Source organism: Ictidomys tridecemlineatus, chromosome 3 (assembly GCF_052094955.1).
Source record: "Ictidomys tridecemlineatus isolate mIctTri1 chromosome 3, mIctTri1.hap1, whole genome shotgun sequence".
In the NCBI taxonomy this organism is placed as follows: Eukaryota; Metazoa; Chordata; class Mammalia; order Rodentia; family Sciuridae; genus Ictidomys; species Ictidomys tridecemlineatus.
This window is the reverse complement of record NC_135479.1, coordinates 65,495,475-65,519,073: the sequence shown is the minus strand read 5'-3', so window position 1 is coordinate 65,519,073 and position 23,599 is coordinate 65,495,475. Positions and strand designations below refer to the sequence as shown.

The 23,599-nt window shown below is 34.5% G+C and overlaps 1 pseudogene; it reads left to right on the top strand.

Moving 5' to 3' along the window:
• LOC101961234 (transport and Golgi organization protein 1 homolog) overlaps nt 1-21,070 on the top strand; it is a 52,754-nt pseudogene extending 31,684 nt beyond the window's left edge.
• The last annotated feature ends 2,529 nt before the right edge of the window (nt 21,071-23,599 follow it).

Here is a 23,599-nt window from a genome sequence, read left to right as displayed (position 1 = left end):
TGCTAAATAAGAGAAGCCATAGAAAATACAATATATTATCCCATACACATAAAACTTGAGGAATACAAAGCAATTTATTAAGATATACATTTTGCTGGAGGAATGGAAAATTGGGGGGCAAGAAGAAAGAGTGACAAAGGACAGAATTACCTAGAGAATGAGAATACTTTTGGAAGTAAAGGATGTGTATATTATCTTGATTATAATGGTGATTTCATAATTTCATGTTAAAATGTATCAAATTGCACACTTTAAATACATGTAATTTATTGCATGTCAATTTTACCTCAAAGCTATGAGAAATAATATATTCATCTTTTTTCACTTTCTAAGATACAAATAGTATTCTATAAATATTTTTCTCTACTTCATTTAAAAAATGTATTCTGGAAACAAGCTCTTAGCAGTATTTAAAATTATTTTCTTTCTTCTTTGGTTTATTCAACAACTTTCATCAATGACGGTTGTTTCAGCCTTTTGTGACCATCTTATATTATTATAATTAATGCTTGAATAACATAGTTTTGTAAATACAAGTTTTAAACATTTGTTGTTGTATTCCCAGTATCTTTTGAAGTTAGGGCTAGGGGACTATAGCTCAGCAGTAGAGCACTTGCCCTAGATACGCTTCCCCAGCACTGAAAAAGTTAAAAAAAAAAGTGGGATTGTTGAGTTAATAGGTAAATATATAAGCAGTTTTGGGAGATGTTGCCAAATCTAATTCATAAGGGTTGTATCATTTTGTATACTTATCAGCAGTGTCTGAGAATTTGTATTCCCCCACATTCTCTCACCTACTGAGTATGTTGTCAAACGTTTGGATCTTGCCAATGCAACTGAGAAATGGTATCTTGGTATGGTTTAATTTGTATTTTGTTTAATGTGAGCTAAGCAGAGCATGTTTCCATATGTTATAGCTATTTGCATTTCTTTTCCTGAGATCTGTTTATTTCTTCAGCCCATTTTTGTATAGGTTTGCTGTCCATTTTATATATAATCTTCTTTATATTTCAGAAACATGATTCTTTGGACAATAATATGTTGCAAATATTTTTTCTCAGGTTATCATTGTCAAACTGCATGTGTGTGTGTGTGTGTGTGTGTGTGTATGTGTGTGTGTGTGTGTGTGTGTGTGTGTGTGTGTGTGTGTGTGTAGCAGGTTTAGATACAGCCAGGAAAAATTTTTTCAATGAGGGAGGTTTTGCCCATTTTCTATAATACATAGAAAATTTCACCCAATATTTTCTAGTACTTGTTTATTTTCTATTTTTACATTCATGTATCTTATTCATTTGTAGTTTATCTTTTGAATAAGTAGAGAAAAATCCAATTTTATAATTTTTCATGTAGTAACACTACTTATTAGAAAGTCTATTTTCCCCAAACTAACTTTTATTGTACCCTAAATGTCCAGTTGGTTCTGTTTCTGGATTCTCTATTCTGTCCCACAATCTCTATGTATTCCTGGGCTTGGACGAGGGTACATGAATTAATTATATAGTCTGCCCTCCCTGTACCCTTCATTGCTCTTCTTTTTCAGTGCTTTCCTGCTTATTCTTGTTCTTTTGAATTGACTATATTCAACTTGACGACAGATTTTTAAAGATCCACAGATGTTCATTCCCTCCCCAAGTTAAACGTCCCCAGTTTCTTCAATTTTTAGCACGTGCTTTTCGGGGCCTATTCATGATTCTGTACTTTTCCACAAGTCATACAACTTAAAAATGTGGCATCCAGAAATGGAGCTACCAGCGTGGAGTGATAATGACATGATTCCTTAGGGTAAGGCTTTTTAAAAAGAGTGTCATCCACAATTGAAGAAAGTAACAGGACTGGAGTGAGCAGGGAAGGAAAGCCCAGTCCTAGCAGTAGTCCTTTAGAAGGAAGCAGGAGAAGCATCTCCTCTTCTGTCTGCACTTTTGGGGCAGGTACCTGGTGTCTCAACACGTTGACAAAAGGGTTTTGCTCTGGGAGGGGCTGGGAGGCCTGACTTTCTCCTTTTTCCTAGTCTCTGCCTATAATCCCCTTCTGCTAGTTCCCTGGCTTCCTCCAGGGCCTTCTAAATCGCCGGTCCTCTCCCAGTTCCGGGGACAGGTGAGCCTCTTTCCTTCTGGAGTCCTTTCATTTGGACTCTTCCGCTCGGCTCTCCTCACGCTGTCCCCCGCCGGGCTCCGCAGTTGGTTCTTTCCGCTCCCGGCCCCGCCCCTTGGCATCCTCTGTCTGCTCACTGCAGTCCGCCCAGGGGCTTTCTCTGATGACCGGTTTTAAGTGCATTGGGCGGAAAGCGCCTGCGGAGGAAGGCGAAGTTCACTCCCAGTACCCGCCACCTGCTCTGGGTCCTCCTGAAGTAGGAAACAGTGAAAGAGAGGGTCCTGTGCTGTTCTGCAGGGAAGCGTCGCTTCCGCTTAGCTGTCCCTACACCCTGGACTCAGTACCTGCCACTGTGCCTTCTGTCACTGCTTCCTCAAGGAACCTGGAGTTCCTGGGACCCCTGTCGGTGCTCTACGCAGCCCTTATAGCCAAGCTACTGGAGGGAGGTAGCTTGGTCCCATTCCCAGGGAGGGACCCCAGCTCTGGCAGGTGGGTGGCTGAGTTCTGGTGGAGTGGGTGCACTGACTGTCGCGGTGATGGAGAAATGGAGTGTGTCAGGCCCAAGGCCTGCAGGATGTGACTGTATTGTTAAGCGAGGCTGGTGAGAGTGGACTTGAGCTTTCCCCACTTGCACTTTTTTTTTCTTTCTTTTTCTTTCTTTTTTTCTTTTTTTGATGGAATAGAGGTGACAACCTCATGGTATGTTCCAAAATGCAGCCAACAATCCAAACAGCTAATGTTACTACAGGTCTTTTCCCTACGGAGACTGCTGGTGAATTGGGCCCAAATGACAGTTATCTCTTATTACGTGTAGAGGACGGTGAAAACAGGGAAGAGTAGGCAGGTGTTTACTGCACTGCCTTTGAGCAATCATTTAAAATTAGGCTTTGAATTTTATAGAAGGATGTTAAATTCAGAGAAGTTTATCTAAGCCAGTTTTCAAGAGTTGTCTGAAATTACATGTCACTTATCTGTTTATATAAGAGTGGAATGGAAGTAAGATTTAAAATCTTATACATATATCATCATTTTTTTATTTGTTGCCATAAAATTAATTAGTTCTTTCATATATTTATGTTTTTGTCTTAAATGGATTTTTTAAATTATATAAACCAGGTTAGCTAAGAGAAAAGAATGATCCAGAGGGATTCTAGCCAGGTGTTAGACAATGTGATGATATAGGGCTTGTTACAAACTGGAAATATATGCTCAATTTAAAGTATTTAGATTCCACCTGGGGTTGTGGTTCAGTGGTAAAGCGCTTGCCTAGCATACATGAGGCACTGGGTTCGATCCTCAGCACCATATAAAAACAAAACAATGTGTCCACCCTAAAACTAATGATACATAAATAGATATTTTTTAAAAGTATTTAGATTCATTATACTTGAAAACACTGCAAGAGAACAAAAAATATGAGACTGCCAGTATCCTCTCTCTTGAAGAAGCTATTGGGAAGAAAATATTGTGGAGGTGGATTTCTGATGAGGAGGTTGATTTAGAATTGCCATGATTCTTTGTGACTGTTTTGTTATAAATTTAAGGTTTCCCATTTCTTCTAATTTGTCTGTTTCAGCTGTTTACTACATTGCCTGATGATACTCAACCTGAGCCTGATTTTTGTGGACTACCATGGAAGCCTGTAGTTTTCACTGTTTTATTTGGGATTGTATCCTTTGTCATTTTCTTTTGGAGAACTGCTCTTGTTGTGAGTAAATTGACTTACTTATACCTTAGCACATAAGCACAATGATTATTTTATGTAGTCACTGCCCCCCCCTTTTTATTCTTTTTCAGTTGCTAAAACACAAATTAGTGGTTTAAGTCAAACTAACCTTATAAAATAATTTAGTGTGGTTGCAGTTGGTAGAACTGGTAATTCTTACAGCCATCCTGACCAGTAGTTTCATATGTATCAGAAGTCTTAATAGTGGGATAAAAGATGGGATAGGTTAGATAAATATCCTTTTATGTAGCATATGTGTCTAGTAATCTATCTTAAAAAATAACTATGCTTTGAAGATTTTGGTAATGTTTTTCAATGGAACAGTGTATTAGATTGAAGACTTAGCACAACATAATTCATTTAGGAGTTATTGTATGTTTGATTAATGGAATAGTAGGCAGATCTATTTATTTCAAAGCTTTGAGGTACAGAAAATGCTCACAATTAAATGTGAAGTGGGGAAAAAAAGCAGAAACTAAGATTTAAATGTTGATAAACTGTATGTTAATATAAACAGACATAAACAGGGAAAAATGCTGCAAAGAAATACAGTAAAATGAGAAAAAGGAGATGAGATAATTTTTCCAGTCTTTTATATAAATTTTTCCTAGATTTTATGATTTGATCATATGTTCAGAAAATACCTTTTTATTTGGAAGTATAGATTATGTGTTGTCCAAAAATTCATTAAATGTTTTGTTTATTAAGTTTTTTTTTTCCTGAGCAGAATTAGTCTATCTCTGTGTATGTGTGTACATATATGTATAAGTGTGTGTGTGTGTGTGTGTTTATATATATATATATATATATATATATATATATATATATATATATATGCTTATACATACTTATGTTTGTACTGTAGGTCATTCTGTTTCATAGTTATTTAACATAATTGGAAGAAAATTATTTTAGGTAAATGGACTTTGCATATGAAAATCCTAACAGTTAAAGAGGCCAAAAGCATTGGATACAAATCTTTTCAAATCTGAGTGTTCTTTTTCTGATTTCTTAATTATTTCAGACATATCATTGTTAAGATAAGTTTCCTCTCCTTGTACAATTGAGTGTAAAATCTCTTAAAAAGTATTCCCTTCTTAAATAGAACAATCGTTTGCCTAGATTCCTGTGAGAAATTTTCTAATCTCATTGAACTTTTTCTCAGCTAAAAGGAAAAAGAAAATAGAAGGATAAAGAGAAGGAAAAAACATGAAAACATTTTATATTTCTCTCTCTTGTTTCTTTCATTTCAAGAACCCCGGTACCTGTTTCTCTTTTCACTAGGTTATGTGGGATCTGGTTCCTAGCTTGTTGCTCCTCAGTTTCAGCATTTGACTTTGGAACTTTAGTCCCTACCTTAGATGACTGCTTTTATGCTACTTCCCATTTTCCTCTGTTGTCATTTTGAGTAAAAGGTTAGCAAGACTATGACATTAAAGAAATGTTCATTTCTTTCTGTGTTGGAGTTTTCTGAATGCAATTTCTTATTACAAAGATCCCATGGATGATCCATGGACACATCTGAGTATCCCATCACCATTTATAACATTTAAAAGGACAAGTAATATGGTAAGTTACAAAGAAATTTAGTGATGTTTTAAAAAAATTTCTGCTTAGGTTTTATTATAAGGCAGTTTATTTCTGTCTTTTGGAAATGATTGTTTTTGTCCTTTCCAGAATATATTAATTGTCATTTCTCTTGCTGCTTGTGCATTTTCTTTTAGCAGTCCTCCCTTTCAGATTTTTTTGCTATATATTTAGTGGTTTGCAGAAATAAGATGATTTAGCCTCTTAGTTTCTAAATTCTAAATTCAGCCAATAGCCAAATATAAATTGGAGTTCTAAGATGTTTTCTGGTGAGTGAAAGTGGCATATCTTAGTACAAAAATTATGCCTTTAATATTGTTTCCTCAGATTCCTTTTGAATAGTCATTGTTTCTAGACTTTATTCTGGTTATTTAGAATTGTTAAGTAAATGATTTTGAGTACACACACACACACACACACACACACACACACACACATCTTTACTGTAAAATAAGGTACATATCTTAGTGTTTCTATGTCTGAGGCTATTTATGAAATATCACTACCAATTAAATTTAAAAGGCTTGTTAACATTTACTTATTTTTAATCCTATAAATTATTATCCTGAACCAGAATGTTATTAAATTCTTACTTGGTTATGATTCTGACTGTTGTTTTAGGAATGCTGTTTCTATTGAGCAGATGTTGGACATCAAATTTAATCTTTTTTCCCTCTTCTAGGTAAAAAATAGAGTATATCAAGGTAAATTTTTAGGTTTCTTAAACATGTAATAACCCTTTGTATTGGTGTTTGATGTGTGTTTTATGTATGTTAGAAGTAGATACAGTGACTTTTAATGTCTATTACCTTTTTTACCTCCTGAAAAATTTACTATTCCTAGGTTGCTAGCATGGATAATAGAGTAGATGATGATGGTTCCAACTCTGAGATAGGAGATAAAGAGGAGGAACAAATTGTGGATAGGAAGATGATGATAAGTTTTAATTTGGGCCAGATTAACTTTGAAAATTGATGTAATGCAGATTTCTCCACTGTAAAAATTCTTTCCAGTCCTTGTCATATTGTATTCTTTGGAAGTTACCATGCACAGCCCACAGTTAAAGTATGAAGAGTTACAAGCTCAGGATGCAGCTCATGGTAGAGCACTTGCCTAGCATGCATGAGGCCCAGGATTCAATCCCAGGCATTGCAAACAAAGATTGCAGAGTTATGTCCACTTCCTTAAGGAGCGAGTATCTTTATAATTTTTTTGGAATTCTTCTGTATGTGAGATTAGTCTATTCTTCCTTAAATTTTATCATTTTTTACTTCAGATAAGATAATTTTAAAAATGATCTTGGGAAATATTTTTCTCTATCACTAGAAAAAAAATTACTAATTTGAACTGGTTTACTTGAAACAGTAATTAATTAGTTAATTTTCTATGCTTTAAAACATTTTATTTACTTATTGCATTATGGTTTTCTATACTTTGACATTTTTTTCTGGTTATCTCATAAATAGTAAGGTTGTGGATGCCATGAAATATTTATGACTTTATTTTCCCTCATCTCTTTCAGTTCTTGAATTTTGCTTAGTCCAAAGCTGGATCCCCTGCATTAACCTGAAATGTAATGGGATGGCTTGACAAATATTTTGTTGTGTTTATCTTTTTTAGTATATATATCAGTATTTCTACTGAAATCCTAATGTATATTTTGTGTTCTGTTTTCACCTGGCAGATAATGGAAAATAAGAAATCTATAGAGAAGCTTAAAGATGTCATTTCAGAGAATACTTCTGAACTTTCAGAGGTAAAGCTGCCAACTCTTGCTAATGGATATTAATATTACATCTTAGTTTTGTTGCGGACCAAAAATTTGAGGTGTGCTAAAATGTGCAAAAAATGAGAACTATATGATGTCTGGTTTGGGAAAGTATAACTTTGGTTATTTTTGGAATTAATTCACTAACTATAGTGTTTTGCATTAGCTTCAAATTATCCTTAATGAAGCTAAGCTTCGTGAAGAGAAGGTGAAGTTGGAATGCTGTCAGCTTCAGAAAGAAAATACCATGCTTAAGAAGGAGAAAGAGCAGGTAAAGAAAATTTGATGTCATACATAATGTAAACTAGAGAAGTGAATATCATAATCTTGTATCTTTCTTGGATATGTTTCTGAGGTAAGGAATATTCATGTAGAACCTTTTCTAGATATGCAAAGTTTAAACAATGCTCCCCAAATTGAGTGCATATATATGTTCTCCATCTGTTTTTGATTTTTGGATTATTGCTTTTCTTATCAAATATCAATCAGTTGTTAATTTGCATAGCCTCAAAGAAACTTTTTAAACCAGAAAATTAAGTATTTTATGATTATATTTTGGGTAGTTACTGATTCACCGGCCAAGGGAAGATTACATGATAAGGAATCTAAATTTAGGAGACAGTAATATGTGCCCAGTCATTCCTGCTAGAGGTAAATTATTTGAATTGACAGCAATTTTCTGGGGAATGCAATAAAACAGGGTCAACTTCCTGATAGCTTGGATGTTCTTACTGCAGCTGTGAGAGTTGGGGCCACTCTGCCCTCTTTCTTAACCAAGGTCTCAAACCCCTCCATTGAGGCAGTCTACCGAGGAGTATGGCTCTCTATTTCTTTGTCTAAGTCTTGTAGTCCTAATGTATCCAGTGCAGAAACCCCTACCTAACCCATAGGAATTCATGTGTTTTGACTTTTCAGTTGCAGCAGGAAGTCAAAGACTGGAGTACACCACATGCTGAGTTCAGTGAACAAATCAAATTATTTGAGAAGTCCCAGAAAGATTTACAAGTAGCTCTTAGTCACAAAGATGATACTATTACAGTAAGTTTATACTCCAAATACATGTTTCATCTCATGAATTCTCCTGAAATCTTCTTAATTAAAATCGAGAGTCTTCCAACCTTTTGCTTCTTTTCTAGGCTTTGACTAATTACATCACACTGTTGAATCAGTTACAATGTGAATCTAAATTTGAGGATCAAAATAGAAAAGATGAGTCAGATGAATTAACCAATGGAGAGAGAGCAGGTAAAATCAGTCTCAGGGAGGTTGAATCCTTTTTTGCTTTCCTGTCTTTAATTAAGTATACAGATGACACTTTTCAGCTGGATGAATTTCTTCTTAAGCTTCAGGGTTGTAGACACATATCACTGGATCTATAGATATGTCTGTTGCATTGGCAGAGGTGGGTTGCTGGGGTATAATGTAGCAATAGGCATGTGAAGAACACTGACTTTTTCTATCCCATTGAAAACTAGTAAGTACACTGCAGCTACAATAGTCACATCCCATACCTCTAAGCATTAAACATTGTACAGTAAGAGAAATTTATTTCTTAACTTATGCAGATGATACTTGATTTTGATACTCATCATCTCTATGGCTCTGTGGTTTTAAGGTTCAGTCAGTCTTAAGAGTCCGGAGGCAGTTGGAACCATAAACTAAGGCTGTGAGAACAGAGGCTAGAGACTATCAGAAAGTTAGAGAGGGAGTGTAACAGTGTTTACTGATGAGGAAAATATTTCCAGATGTTTTCTCCCAAGTTGGATATTGCTTACATAGCAAGTATTTCAAACCACATCTGGTAATAGATTCAGGGAGAAAATATAGGATTGAATCTTTCTAAACAAGACACTTACTTGCCCAGGTGAAGACAGATCTGAGAGAGAAGAAAAGCTTTTATCTTACAAGAATAGCATAGATAACATTTTAGTTGTGCAAACTAGAAATTTACCTTTTTTTGTTTTTAAGACAGACACAGTACTTTTATTTATTTTTATGCTGAGGATCAAACTCAGTGCCTCACACATGCTAGGTGAGCACTCTACCACTGAGCCACAACCCCAACCTGAAATTCACCTCTCTCTCTCTCTCTCTCTCTCTCTCTCTCTCTCTCTCTCTCTCTCTCTCTCTAAATCTAAGCTTGCAATTCTCTGAAAAGTCATTAGTCTAATCAGTTTAATTATTTAATTGATTTTTTTTCTTCCGGTGTTTGAACACAATCATTATTTAGTTTGGGGAAGTTAGGAGAATATAGAGTTAAAAGTAAGGAAAGAAAAAGATAAAGTCTTTTGTTTTTTAGGTGATTGGAATGAGAAGATCAAAGATCAAATTAAGCAGATGATAGATGTCTCTCAGGTATAGTTATTTGTAAGAGTCCCATAGTGCCTGTGAATTCTTTCTGTGCCTCACTTTTAAGAATACCTCTCTTTTCTGCAATTTTTAGACACAAACTACAATATCAGTAGTTGAAGACTATCTAAAACTTTTACAACTTAAGCTAAGAGCCTCGATGTCTACAAAATGTAATTTAGAAGGTGGGTTGTTCTGGAGAAGAAATTGCCATGTTGGAAAGTCTTAAAATTTTATTGGAAAGATAAAGAATGGCTTCTTGCTTTTATGCTTCTTACTTTTCTTGGCACTACTCCCTCAAACAAGTTCTTAAGTCCTTGTACACATATAGAGATAAGCTGTTTTATCCTTTACAGACCAAATAAAGAAATTAGAAAGTGATTGCAATTCACTACAGTCTTCTAAAGTTGGACTGGAAGAGGAATGCAAAACTCTTAGGCAGAAAGTGGAGATTTTAAATGAACTCTACCAGCAAAATGAGATGGCATTACAAAAGTAAGATTTTCATTGTTTGTTATTGTTATCACTGTGTGAACTAATAGATAATTTTATCTTAAGATTATTTACAATTTCTTCTAGTTGTAATAAGTAGAGATTTGTCTTTTTTCCTTTGTGTTTTCTTTCCTACAAGTTGCATTTTTCTTTCCATCGTCAGTCTTAAGAGTCCTGAGGTAGTTGGAAACATAAACTAAGGCTGTGAGGACATTGTAATCAATTGTCAAATTCATATGAAGACAGGAAGTGGTAAACTGGTATTAACAGTCACTGATGTGGAAATACCTCTCAAAGATCTAGATTCTTTCTATGATCCCACTATTTATTTTAATTACCTTTCATTGTGATCAGTTATGTAATTCTAATGTTTTGAACTTGTATCTCTAACTCTGGACCTTTAAAAATACTCAGTGATTTGGAATGACATGTTTTAGTAGAATAAAAACTTCAAAAAGGAATAATATTTACTTATTGATGGTACAAGTTTTGGACTTGAATATCTCAGATGTTCACACTAAAAATTGAACTGTGGCAAGGACCTTAGGAGTTATGATTACAGAAGTACTTGTTTGTAGTATATATTTATATATTAATTTTCTCAGTGTGGAGCTAGTTATTTTTTGAAAGTTCATTTGAAGCTTTTAATCCACAAAAATACTTGAATTCTCTAAAAATAGATTTTTTTGTGTCAGATTTTATTTGTTTGCACCTGATTTTACTCTTCGGTATATATATATATATATATATATATATATCTTGTTAAAGCAAAGACAGACCTTCTTATAGACCTAACTATTTTTTGGTATTTTGACTTCTGTTGCCTAATTAATGCATTAAATATTGAAATATTTCCATTAACTTTTCTAAAATTCTGTGATCTCCAAGCGACCTTTTTAGAATCTCAAATTTTTGTTCAGGCCAGTACTAAATGCCTGGCCTGCTTCAAAGAAACATTTCTCATTATCTCACTGTTTTTTTTTAAAGAACACTTGTTTTCTCTGTCCCTACTAGTAATATGAATGACCTAAATGGCAATTAATTTTCTTTGTAATGCAGTTAAATTGTAGCACTATTTTCCTCAACTCCTCCAAAATTCATTCAGTCATCATCTGTGGTTTGTACTCTTTTTACTCATCCCCAGGTAATATGTTAGTTCATGCCTGTGTCACCTTTTCTGTTTCTAACCTAGGTCATCTGTCTTCATTCTCCATTTTTTATATTTTTATATAACTTATTTCAAATTCTTAGAAGTTTTCTCTATAGCTGCTTGAGTGGACTTTCTAAAATATAAGTCTGTCCATGTCAATATGTGCCTGTGGTTTAAGAAGAATTTGCTTTTTATTTGATGACATGTTTTTTTTTCTTCCTTGTATCTTTTTAATAGTTTAAATATTTTTACTTATTTTCCTCATCCCCTGTATAAGCTTGATGTAATCACAAATTATAAGGGAATTATAATTATAATTTTATTCATCTTCTTATAATTTAAAGGCCATGGTGTATATTCTGGATTTAATAAAAACCTGACATAGATTAATACATTTATTATTTTTTATGGGCTTTAAGTAGCTCCTGAATCAGATAACTGTTGTGGCATTGTATGTTAGTACTTCATATACTGTGAACTCCATAAGACATTCATTCAATTTATACACATATTTAAAGTTTCTGTAGTTCTGCCTTCTACACTGTTGGTTTCTTATTTGAAATTATTTTCATTCTATTTGAACATTGTCCTTTAATGATAGATTTGATTAGTCTATCAAAATAGTACAAGGATAAACAGAGAATAGTATTTTATCCACTAAATATTGCTACCTTTATAATCTGTATTAGGTTGAAATGAACTTCATGATTAGAGTTAAAACCAGTTTCCATTTTTAAAAGATCTTTCTTTTGGCTACTGAATTTTGACTGTTACTTAGTTTTAGCAATTTAGAAATATCCAATTAATTACCATCCATTTTAAATTTTTTCTTTAAGGAGTCCATTATCATTGTTGTTTGGTCTTATCCCTCCCCTAGTTCCTGTAGTCATTTCTCTGTTTTTTTTAACAGTTGTATTGGGAAGTGCCTAGGTGTAGTTTTCCCCACCCCACCCACTTTTTCCTCTTGCAGTTTTGTTGCTTTGGGACCATTAAACATTTCTTGAATTTTTGAGTCTTTTTCTAAATGTTGATTTTACCTCATTCTCTCTTCTGATTATAATAATGCATATTAGAATTTGATTTCCCCTGTCTCCTACATTCTGGATTTACTTCTTCTGGATATTTTCTTCTGACCTGTCTTTAAAGCACTAGGATTTATTTTACTTCCCAAATCTGCTGCTAAAATCATTCATTGAGTTTAGGATTTTTAAAAATTCAGGGTTTAAAATATTATTTTAGTTGTAGATGGACACAATATTTTATTTTATTTTTATAGAATTTTTTAAGAGAGAAAGAGAGAATTTTAATATTTATTTTTTAGTTTTTGGTGGACACAACATCTTTGTTTGTATGTGGTGCTGAGGATTGAACCCGGGCCACACGCATGCCAGGTGACCGCACTACCGCTTGAGCCACATCCCCAGCCCGACACAATATTTTATGTATTTTATGTGGTGTTGAGGACTGATCCCAGTGCCCCACAAATGTGGGGCACGTGCTTCACCACTGAGCCACAACCCCAGTCCTATTTCAGTACTACAGTTCAAACCCAGGACCTTGAGCCATGTGCTCTACTATTGAGCTACCTCCCCAGACTCCTTGCTCTTTCTCATAAGGGACTAGGGTCTTACTGCTTTCTAAGCTGTCTTTAATCTCATCATTCTGCCTCTGCCTCCTGAGTATCTTCGACTGTAGGTAGGTCACCACACCCAACTATTTCTTTGTTTTATAGTTTCTAATCCTTTGACAAAATTCATAATCCTTTTTTTCCCTCTTTTGTGGTGCTGGGGTTTGAACCCAAAGCCTTGTGCAGGCGAGGCAGCACTCTACCAACTAAACTATATTCCCAGCCCTGAAATTCATAATCTTGACTTTACTTTTTTGACTATATAAAGCACCTTGATTTTAAAACATGTGTGGATAACCCCATTAGGTGGTTTTCTTTTCTGTGGCATTTTTTCTCACAGAATATTGTCTTATGGAGTGCCTGGTCAGTTTTGATTGGCCAACATTTTTGTGATAATTATAGATGAAATTTGAGGACTAAGATGAAGTTATCTTCTTATAGAAAAGTTTTGAGGTTACTTGAGTAAGATTGTCACTTTAAACTTAGTCAGCAATTAAGATAATTCAAAAATGACTTGTCTTTTCAATGTTTCAGTATTGTTCCTTTTGGATTATTTGTCTGTTCATCACTTAAGTGTGCAGTACTTTCTAATCTAAACTCAAAGGCTAGGGCTTTTATTAAGGGTCGCTTTATTTGTAGCCCCAAACACTTCTTTTTTCTTATAAGCCCAGGAATTTGATGAAGGCTTAGTTCAGACTCATTATATCTTTGTGTTATCTTCAATATGTGGGTGAACCTAGGAGAAAAGTACCTTAAAGTGCCGGCCTTACTTGTAATTCTGAGATTCCTTTTTCTAATGGATCTTGGCCACATCCATATATCTCCACTGCCTTTTTAGCTTGGATCCCTTCAAACACAATTTTATATTCTTATAAAGAGGTTTTGATTGTTCTTACTGCTCCTCAGACTAACTCTTTGATAATTGGAAACAAAATTCTCTCTGTCCTTCAAGATTCAGTTTTCTCCATATTCCTTCTTAAGCCAGTGGGGAAAATTATTATATTCCTTTAGGCGTCATTTATACCTGAAACAGTGAACTCTTTTATTCTTTAGCATCTTACAAGATAACTAGTATATTATAGCCACTCATAAAATACTTGCTGAAGAATTAAATGAGAAGCTATATAAGAATATATAATCCCTTTTTTCTATTTGGTATCAATAATCCTTTTTTAATATAGTTCTTCTGATTTATGGAAAATTAATTTTCAAGTTAATTATCTTTTGAATTGGAACTATGGCTAAAGAGGGTAGTACAAGGATAGCATAAAATAGTATTTTTTAAATCATTAAATGTGGCTACCTTTGTCTCAGTAGATGAACATCTTGAGTTTCATGATCAGAGTTAAAATTGTCAGTAGATAATACTCTGATCGTGTGTCAGTTTGGCTTCTTTTTCTAGTTGACAGACATTATAAAAACTCATATTGGTCTTTTTGATTAATTACAATTCTTTTGAAATAGATATCTAAAGTGTGAAAAATGTTCTGTGGTTAATTGCATAGCTAAAACACATATTCTAGAAGATTTTTTCTTTGACTGACTATATCTTTATTATGGTACCAGTCTTGGATTGAGAAGAGTTTTTCCATGACAAAGATATACTTAGTGTCCTACCCATAGCAGAAATGAGAAAAGAATTATCCCCTGCTTTATCCTAATATGTTTAATTATGTTAGGTTGATCAGTCCTGATCTTCCACATTGAAGTAAAGTGAGTTTTTATTATCTTACACACAGGAGACTTGCCCTTGGGGCACATGTTGTTTTCACATTTATTTTGTTTACTGGTAAGTAGAGAATTAAGAAGAGAAGTTAGAAAATGTAAGTGATTTGCCAGAGTTTGATTTACAAAATTGCAGGTTTGAACTTCTATTTTATGTGCCTAAGCATTTTATAGAATTGTGGGAAGTGATATTCACAAAGAGAAACTTTTGATTTGATAACTGGCTTTCGTTTAGGAAACTGGGCCAAGAAGAATATGAGAGACTAGAAAAAGAGCAGCGGCTGTCAGCTGCAGATGAAAAGGTGGTTTCCGCTGTACAGGAAGTTAAAAATTACAAGTGAGGTCAGTTTCTAAAGGAGGGTGTCAATGTCTAATGAACTAGTGTTAGCTTTCTTTTTAATCATTTTTTACATTGTGTAGATAGAAGAAAATAGCTTGGAAGTATAAATAATGAGAGGATATGAATACATTCAATTCACACAGGAGAAAAAATAAATTTCAACTTAACAAATGAAAAATGTTAACAAAAATTTACTTATACCTAATGGGCGAGACCATAGGGAACTTGGTCAATACAAACAGTTCTGGGGGTTTTGTATGTTGTAGTAATTCTTTAAGAAATCAGTTTGCTGTGTGATGTATCAAGACCCACAAAATTGTGGCATTTGATAGACCTTGGAAATCTATGGATATAATTTAAAAAAAAACAAAAAAAGTTTTAAGGAGGAAGATATTTCTAGTAGAATTACTTGAGAACACACTGATTAACAGTTAAGGAAATTATAATTTATCATCCAGAATCTCTAGCAATTAAATGATAAAGAAGTTATTAGTATTAGGTTTTTATTTTATTTATTTATTTATTTATTTATTTATTTATTTATTTATTTTTGGTGCTTTACTACTAAGCTACATCTTTAGACCTTTTTTTTTTTTACTTTGAGACAGGGTCTCAGTTGCATAGGTTCCCACTTAATTGCTGAGGCTGACCTCGAACTTGTGATCCTCCTGCCTCAGCTTCCCAATCATTGGGATTACTGGCATGTGGCATTGCACCTGGCCTGTAGTATTAGTTTTGATAACAATAGATGCATATAACCATAAAAATGTTTTTTTTTATGTATGATAAAGTCTTTAAAAGTATAGCTGATGGAATAAAGGGAAAATTGTCAGAATGTTTCAAATGTTATTCAATTGTTGTAATTCTTAGGCGTAGAATTGAAGAGATGGAAAAAGAACTACAGAAAACTGAGCACTGATTTAAAAACCAGGTAGTAATTAATACTGTCCTGTAGTTACAGAATTTTTTGATATCTAATACAGACAATTATAGGCTATTATAATGAGTCCCTTAAATCATATTTTTTAAATGTGTTGTCTTTTTCAGATTGCTATGCATGAGAAGAAAGCTCATGATAATTGGGTAAGATTTTCCCCCCTTTCTTTATTTTGTGCACAGCCTACCGCAACTGAATTTGAATATTTTCTCTTTAATAGCTCAAAGCTCGTTCTGCAGAAAGAGCTATAGCTGAAGAGAAAAGAAAAGCTGCTAATTTGAGACAGAAGTATGTGATTTTGGTATGTTACTATATGTTTTATAGTGTTTTAAGGTTATGCTAGATATTATCTATGAAGGAATAGATTGCTGTTTTATAATTCAGCCCATTCTTTCTCAATATTCAAGACTATTGGAAATGACCCAAAAGATGGCAGTGCGGCAAGATGAACCCGTGACTGTAAAACCTATGCGGGGAAGACCAAATTTACAAAATCCTCCTCGGAGAGGTAGGGGGCACTTTGTAAAAGGAGCTATTTTATTTCTTGGTGCAGAATGTATGTAAATTACTTTTTATTTCTGTGTGTAATGGTTATGAAATAATCTGAATGATTTGCTAAAGCAGGAGGTGAGGGTTGGTGTCAGGGAGAAGGCTGCCTTAAAGAAGTAACACGGCATTGTTGTCTTTAGGTCCACTGAGCCATAATGGCTCTTTTGGTCCATCCCCCGTGAGTGGTGGAGAATGTTCCCCTCCACTGACAGCAGAGCCAGCTTGGAGACTTCCTTCTGCTACTCTTAATCGAAAAGATATGCCTAGAAACAGATTTGGTTAGCATTCACATGTTTCTTTATAGTAAACTGCTTCAAGTTTTTTTTTTCCCTTTTCAATATTTTAATGAAAACATAGAATTTGGGCCTGTACAATATATAGAAGATAATTTCTTACTTTATCTTAGTGAATGTTTTCTTTAAAACCTGTTCTAGAATAGAAAACATTATTTTTTTTTTCCTGGAGGTCCCTGTATTGTTTTTTTTTCTTTTAATTTTACACTGTGAAGTGTAAACCTTTATCTTTAAATTAAATCTCTATGGTGTTCCTTTCCCAAATATTATAAAAGTAGCCTTAAACTTTATGTAGCATACATATTTCCAACATGAAAATACTAAGTCTTATTTCCAATTCTAAATAGGACTGTAGTCTTGATAAGATTGGAAGTCAGGTTATGCAGACTAAAGAAAAGTCAGCCTACACTTACTTCAAATCTATAGCTTAAAGTTTAGGACAAGTACTTATTAATCTGCTTTTCTATCAACCCAAGGCAGTTCTTTATTTTACTTAAGTCTCTTCATAAATTGTGATTTACGTATTGGGCAACCCATTTTTTAAAAAAATATATTTTAATTGTAGATGGACATGATATCTTTATTTATTTTTTAAATGTGTGCTGAGAATCAAACCCAGTGCCTCACACATGCTAAGCAAACACTCTACAACTGAGCTATGACCCCAACCTCTGGGCAACCCATTTTTCATGTTGCTTTCTAGTTATTGTTGAATCCTGACCTGTCCACCAGTGGTTTATTTTTTCTGAAAAATACATACAAGGGCTCTGATCTTTCTTTCCCAAGGGTCAATGGGTGGACCTTTACCTTGTACTGGTCTTCTGAGGCATCTGGGAAACCCGTTGCCTCTGGTAAAGGGACCAAGTAATTTCAAAGAATCTGTAATTATGGATGGATGATTTTTATTCTTTTCATGTTAGAATAAGTCTGAATCCATTCTTTAATCTCTAACAGACCCAGGATGTGGTCCAGCTCACATGAACAGCAGCTCCAGAAGTTCTTCTCCAGCTAAGGTGACGAATGAGGGCAAGATAAGTTCTGTAGTTACTGCGAATCATGTGGTCATGCAGGAACATGTAGCTTTTCTACAGTACTTGCTCTTTGCTTTATTCTTCTTTGTGTTCTATTTGTACTATCCCATTTGTTTTTTAAAAAGCAAACTGTTCCCCAAGAACCTGAGACCCCCTCAGTCTCCACCATTACTTCTTTGACTGAGCATCCAGTTGGAGTAAGTACTTAGAGGTTGAAAACTGAATTGGATTTTATTCTGTGCATTTCTGGGAAGGATATTCAGAGCATGACACTGATCTTGTTTGCTTTAAACTGCATGCAATATTGAGCTTACTTTTCTCCTTAACTTGGGAATGTTGCTTAAGTGTGTACAACTGTAATGAACTACAGAATGTGAAAAGTTATCACTCTAACTTTATATGGTGTTTTGTGTTGAATGTTCTAAGGCAAAGTAAATTCATTATAAATTATATAATTCATATTTTTAATTTTTGTTTGGAAGAATGTTATTTAAGAATTCCTACATTTGTGCAAACCCTATTTTGAGTGAATTGAATTAGATTGGTATCAGATTTTCTGAAATTGAAATACTGTTTCAGTGAAACAATGATCATCTGAAATGACCTCTTGAGCCAGTCCCAAGAAATGGTCTCATTTGTCCACATAAGTGTATTCTCTTGTAACTGTGTTGCTATTATATCTGGTAGGTCTTCTGCAGCTCTCTAATAAAATAAATTTTTAATTGTTTAGTTTTAAACCCACTACTCATTAAAATGATAAATCAATATCTCAAATGGTGTACAGTAAATGAAAGTAAATATTAAAGCCTTGCCTTCCTAATTTGTGTATATAGCACTGTGATGAAAAATACTTTTGAAGTTCCAGTGTATATATATTCCAGGAATATACATCTCTAGAAAAATATAAGGGCAGCTTAGATAAGACCCCAAACCCCTTTGGTAGTAGAAGATTTAAAAGAGAGCAAAGACTCATTGTTAGAGAGGAGTAGAGGTGGGAAAAGCATGGCTTGGAAGCAAACCTGGGATTGAGTTCCTTTAATATGCAGTGTGGCCTTCAACAAATTATGATATTCCATTTGCTTTTGTTCCTTCTTATTTAAAAGAAGACAGTCTACTTAAAGATCTTAGAGGTTGAATAATATATGAAAGACTTACTGAAGATACTCTGAATAGTAGCTATTATTACATGGGTAGAGAATGAATTTTTCATTTTATTCTGTTCATTCTTAATATGGAAGTAATGAGCTATTGTGATGAAAGGGAAGTGATGGGGAGGGGGGACTCCCTTTGAAATAGATTGTAGTGAATTCAGCATGACATACTGGTCAGAAATCACCTCTGTTAATAACCTCTGCCAGTCCTCTTGCCTTTCCCTTTCCTGTGAAGATATAATCAGTAACAAACTTCTCCCTCTTGTGGCATCCTTCCAAATTCTGTAAGCTGTCAGTGGGAATACACAGGAGGGGTGGGTAGAGTTTTGTTGCACTGATGGTGTTCTCTGGACAGGTGCCTGTTTTGGGTTTTAGCTTTTATGGGTGTTGGTACTTTGTCTTAATACATAGGAATTTTAAAACTTTTAACTGCTTTCAAATCTTAAATTGCAGGTTTATATGGCTATGAAAGGGCCCCCTCCTTTCTCAGGGGTACCCTTCATGGGCCTCCCTATGGGACCCTCGATGGGACGGCCTCCACCACCTCCCATTCGGTATGGACTGCCACTTCAGCTCGGTGGGCCTTTTGGGCCTCTGAAAATTCCTCCACCATTTTGTATGATGATCTGAACAGTAGTGATTGACTTATAAATCACATTCATCTTTTATTTCTATTGCTTGCTAAAACAGTTGGTTGCTATCTCAGGTGTTTACAATGAAAGGATAAAGCTGAGTAATTTTTTTTAACTTTTCCTCCAGTTTTCTGGGACATATGGGACACTACATAATCTTATACTGAGATAGTTGATAGCTATCTCTCATAGACAAGGATAAGGGGCTATATACAGAAAAGCCAGAAATATTACTTCTGCAGATGTTTGTTGAAAATCTGTTGATATGCACTGCAATAGATGGAAAGGTGGATGACACACATGCCGTAACTTAAAATTTTGTCACAGATATGAAAATCCTATAACATAAAGTTTGTAATCACCCATAATGAAAGCATAAGCAGTAGGTTATAGAATATAGAAAAGGAAAATTCAAACCCTCCTTACCTTGAGAAAAGTCAGAAGGAAGTGTTAAAGAGGAGGATTTAACAGTGACCTAATAAATGTTGCTGATTTAATTAGGTGGCTATGGAAGGCCTTTTCCAGGAGGGCATGCACCTTGATTCTGATGGCATGTGTAAAGTCCATGCTGAAATACTTCATGAATTTTTAATGGATACAGTAATAAATAGTGGAATTTCCTTTTATCAAGATTTCTTTGATGTAGTAAAGTTCTTATTTCATAATCTATCATCTTGTCATGGTAATATAGTACTTCCAAATATAAATGGAGCTCTTGTGAGATAGAAATAATTCTCAATTATATAGTAGGGAAGAAAAAAAGACAAGCCTGGAGCTAGGTAGAGCCATGTTTCAATTCTTAATATGTTGCTTCATGGCTAGTTGGTCAAAGGCTATAACCTAAACTTGTTCCATCTCAGTTTGCCTCATCTGGCAAGTCAGGATGTTCACCAGTTGATGTTCTAGGCTTGGGAGACTATATTAAGACTATATTAACATACTTGAAATCACCCTTGTTCAGAAATTTCTGGGTATTTACATAACTTTCTTTTTATTTTCCAGGTCCTGGTATGCGTCCACCAATAGGCTTCAGAGAATATGCACCAGGTGTTCCACCTGGAAAACGGGATTTGCCTTTTGACCCTCATGATTTTTTTCCAGGACCCGCACCAGCACCATTTAGACCTTTAGGTTCATTTGGCCCAAGAGAGTACTTCATTCCTGGTGCCCCATTACCACCTCCAACTCATAGTCCCCAAGACTATGGGCCACCACCTGCTGCAAAAGACTTAATGCCTTCAGGCTTTAAAGATGAACCTCCACCTACACCTAATTCTCAGAGCAGTGAGGGCTATTCACAGGCCTTAAAACAGGGCCCATAAAATTAACCTCTGACACTTAGTCAGAAAATGGACTATGAACTATTCATCAAGTTAAAGGATTATTGGCTTCAAAATACAAAAGTTTATTTTAAATGGTTTATGTTTTTAGAATGAAGCTGCCTTGGTGCAGTTTACATTTTGAGTTCAAATATTTTTCCTCTAAATATCCCCCACTTAAGCTAGAATATCCTTCCAATTTTAAAATGTGCAATAAGGAATACCTTTGTTTTAGTTAATGTAGCATATACAATTGCTAAATGATTTAGAATGTAATAATTATGGATATTTCCTGTGGAAATGCTTTAAGAACATGTATTTCCATTATCCTATTTTTAGTGTATTCTAGTTGATAATAGAGAAATGGTGTTTTATAAGCTTGATTTTTTTCTCTTTCAATATATGGTCACAGAGACTGTTATGCTAAAAATGTTTACTCAAAGATCATAAACTTCATTTTCCTTCTTGCTGAAGTTCTTTGTTGTAATAGTTCATAAAAAATGTTTATTAATATTTCCCAAGTGTCTGTTGATTCATTGGATCGTCATGAGACTTTGTGCCATTGGGGAAGCATGTAAACTCACTCTCAGAACTGAAGATGGTGACTTGGAAGCATATTCCCTGTTTCTCACTGTTAAGGAGGCTGGACCTTGGTCAACTGTGTACTTCTACAAAGGATTTCTTTTACTAGTGAGAAGTCTTTTGGCTCTATTTTTGTAGCACATTCATGTACTTTTTTCTAACCACTGTCCATGTGAGAATGGTTTTCTGAGAATGAGTTTACATTGGTAGCAAGAGTTGTTTGATCTGAAGTTTTACTGCTTTTGCCATTATTGCATTATAATAGTAAAATATAAGGTGGTATGTTGTGTCTATAAAAAATAAGGAAATTTCTTTTTAAAAATGTACACAACACACTCTTCTCTTTCCCATACCTTGCCACTGATTTTCAAGGAATATGATATAAAAATTAGAAAAGTATAATCCTCTAAGAATGAATTAAACTCTAAGGCTTATAATGTCTTTAATCAGCAACTATGGGCTGAATTAAATTCTTTTTTTGGATAGATACTCAAATATATTTTATTTAAAAATCAATTAAAGCAAGTCCTGAATCTGTAACTACTGTCTTTAAAACAATGTTTCTAAGAACTAGCTCTCCACAACTGCAATTTTAATTATGGCAATTTTAACAGTACACTTTAAGAGGTTTAAGATTTAAATAAAATTATAAAAGCCTGGTACTTTTGTTTACTGCTAGACTATATTCTTCCATTTTTTTAAATTCTAGAAAGTAATAGGATTGTTGAAACCTAGAACATAACATATCATTGTTCTTTTTATGTCCCCTAAGTATTCTCAAAATAGGGGCAAAATCTTCAGTGTGAAACAAAATCTTTGTGAAACAAAATCTCTAAACTACTGAAGATAACTCAGAATCAAAAATAATTTGAGTCCTTTAGGAATAATTGAATCTACATAACCTCCATTTAATATTAGAAGCAGCAGCTGTGTGTAAGAGGAAAACCATATAATAGCTTATGCCATTTTTAACCATGTAAAATAAAATTTGAGTCACAAACACATTTTGAATGTATCTTTTAACCTCTACAGGACACAAGGCAATGCTGAAGTTACTATAACTTATAATTTTATAATAGCATTTAAATAAAGGTGATGCCAGCTAGGAAGATAGATTTTCAAGGAAAGGCAGATTTATTATTTTATTCAAAGCAACAGTAGTTTTCCCTCTAAAGCCTTTTTTGTATTTATTCTATTAGTCAGTTGTAATGCATTCTACGAAGTTTATCTGAGCAGTTCTGAACCCACCCATAGTTGCCTCTCCTAACATCCATCTGATTGTACCACTTCTGTAGCAAAGCCCAAGGTAGCTGCCCATATACAGGTTGTGTAGAGAATACTGTCCCTTGATTCAATTATACTTTTGTATCTCAAAAGTTTTAAAAGTCAGCTCGCGGGACCTGGGCAGGTCGCTCCTGACCCTAAACTCGCTGCCGCTTGTGGGTGTTGGGAAAACTGAAAATCCATATGCAACAAAATGAAACTGAATCCCCTCCTCTCACCATGCACAAAAATTAGCTCAAAATGGATCAAGGACCTTGATATCAAATCAGAGACTCTGCGTATGATAGAAGAAAAAGTTGGCTACGATCTACATATTGTGGGATCAGGCTCCAAATTCCTTAACAGGACACCCATAGCACAAGAGTTAATAGCAAGAATCAACAAATGGGACTTACTTAAACTAAAAAGTTTTTTCACAGCAAGAGAAACAATAAGAGAAGTAAATCGGGAGCCTACATCATGGGAACAAATTTTTACCCCCCACACTTCAGATAGAGCCTTAATATCCAGAGTTTACAAAGAACTCAAAAAATTGGACAATAAGACAACAAATAACCCAATCAACAAATGGGCCAAAGACCTGAACAGACACTTCTCAGAGGAGGACATACAATCAATCAACAGATACATGAAAAAATGCTCACCATATCTAGCAGTCAGAGAAATGCAAATCAAAACTACCCTAAGATACCATCTCACTCCAGTAAGATTGGCAGCGATTATGAAGTCAAATAATAACAAGTGCTGGCGAGGATGTGGGGAAAAGGGTACTCTAATACATTGCTGGTGGGACTGCAAATTGGTTCGGCCAATTTGGAAAGCAGTATGGAGATTCCTGGGAAAGCTAGGAATGGAACCACCATTTGACCCAGTTATTGCCCTTCTTGGGCTATTCCCTGAAGACCTTAAAAGAGCGTACTACAGGGATATGGCCACATCGATGTTCATAGCAGCACAATTCACAAT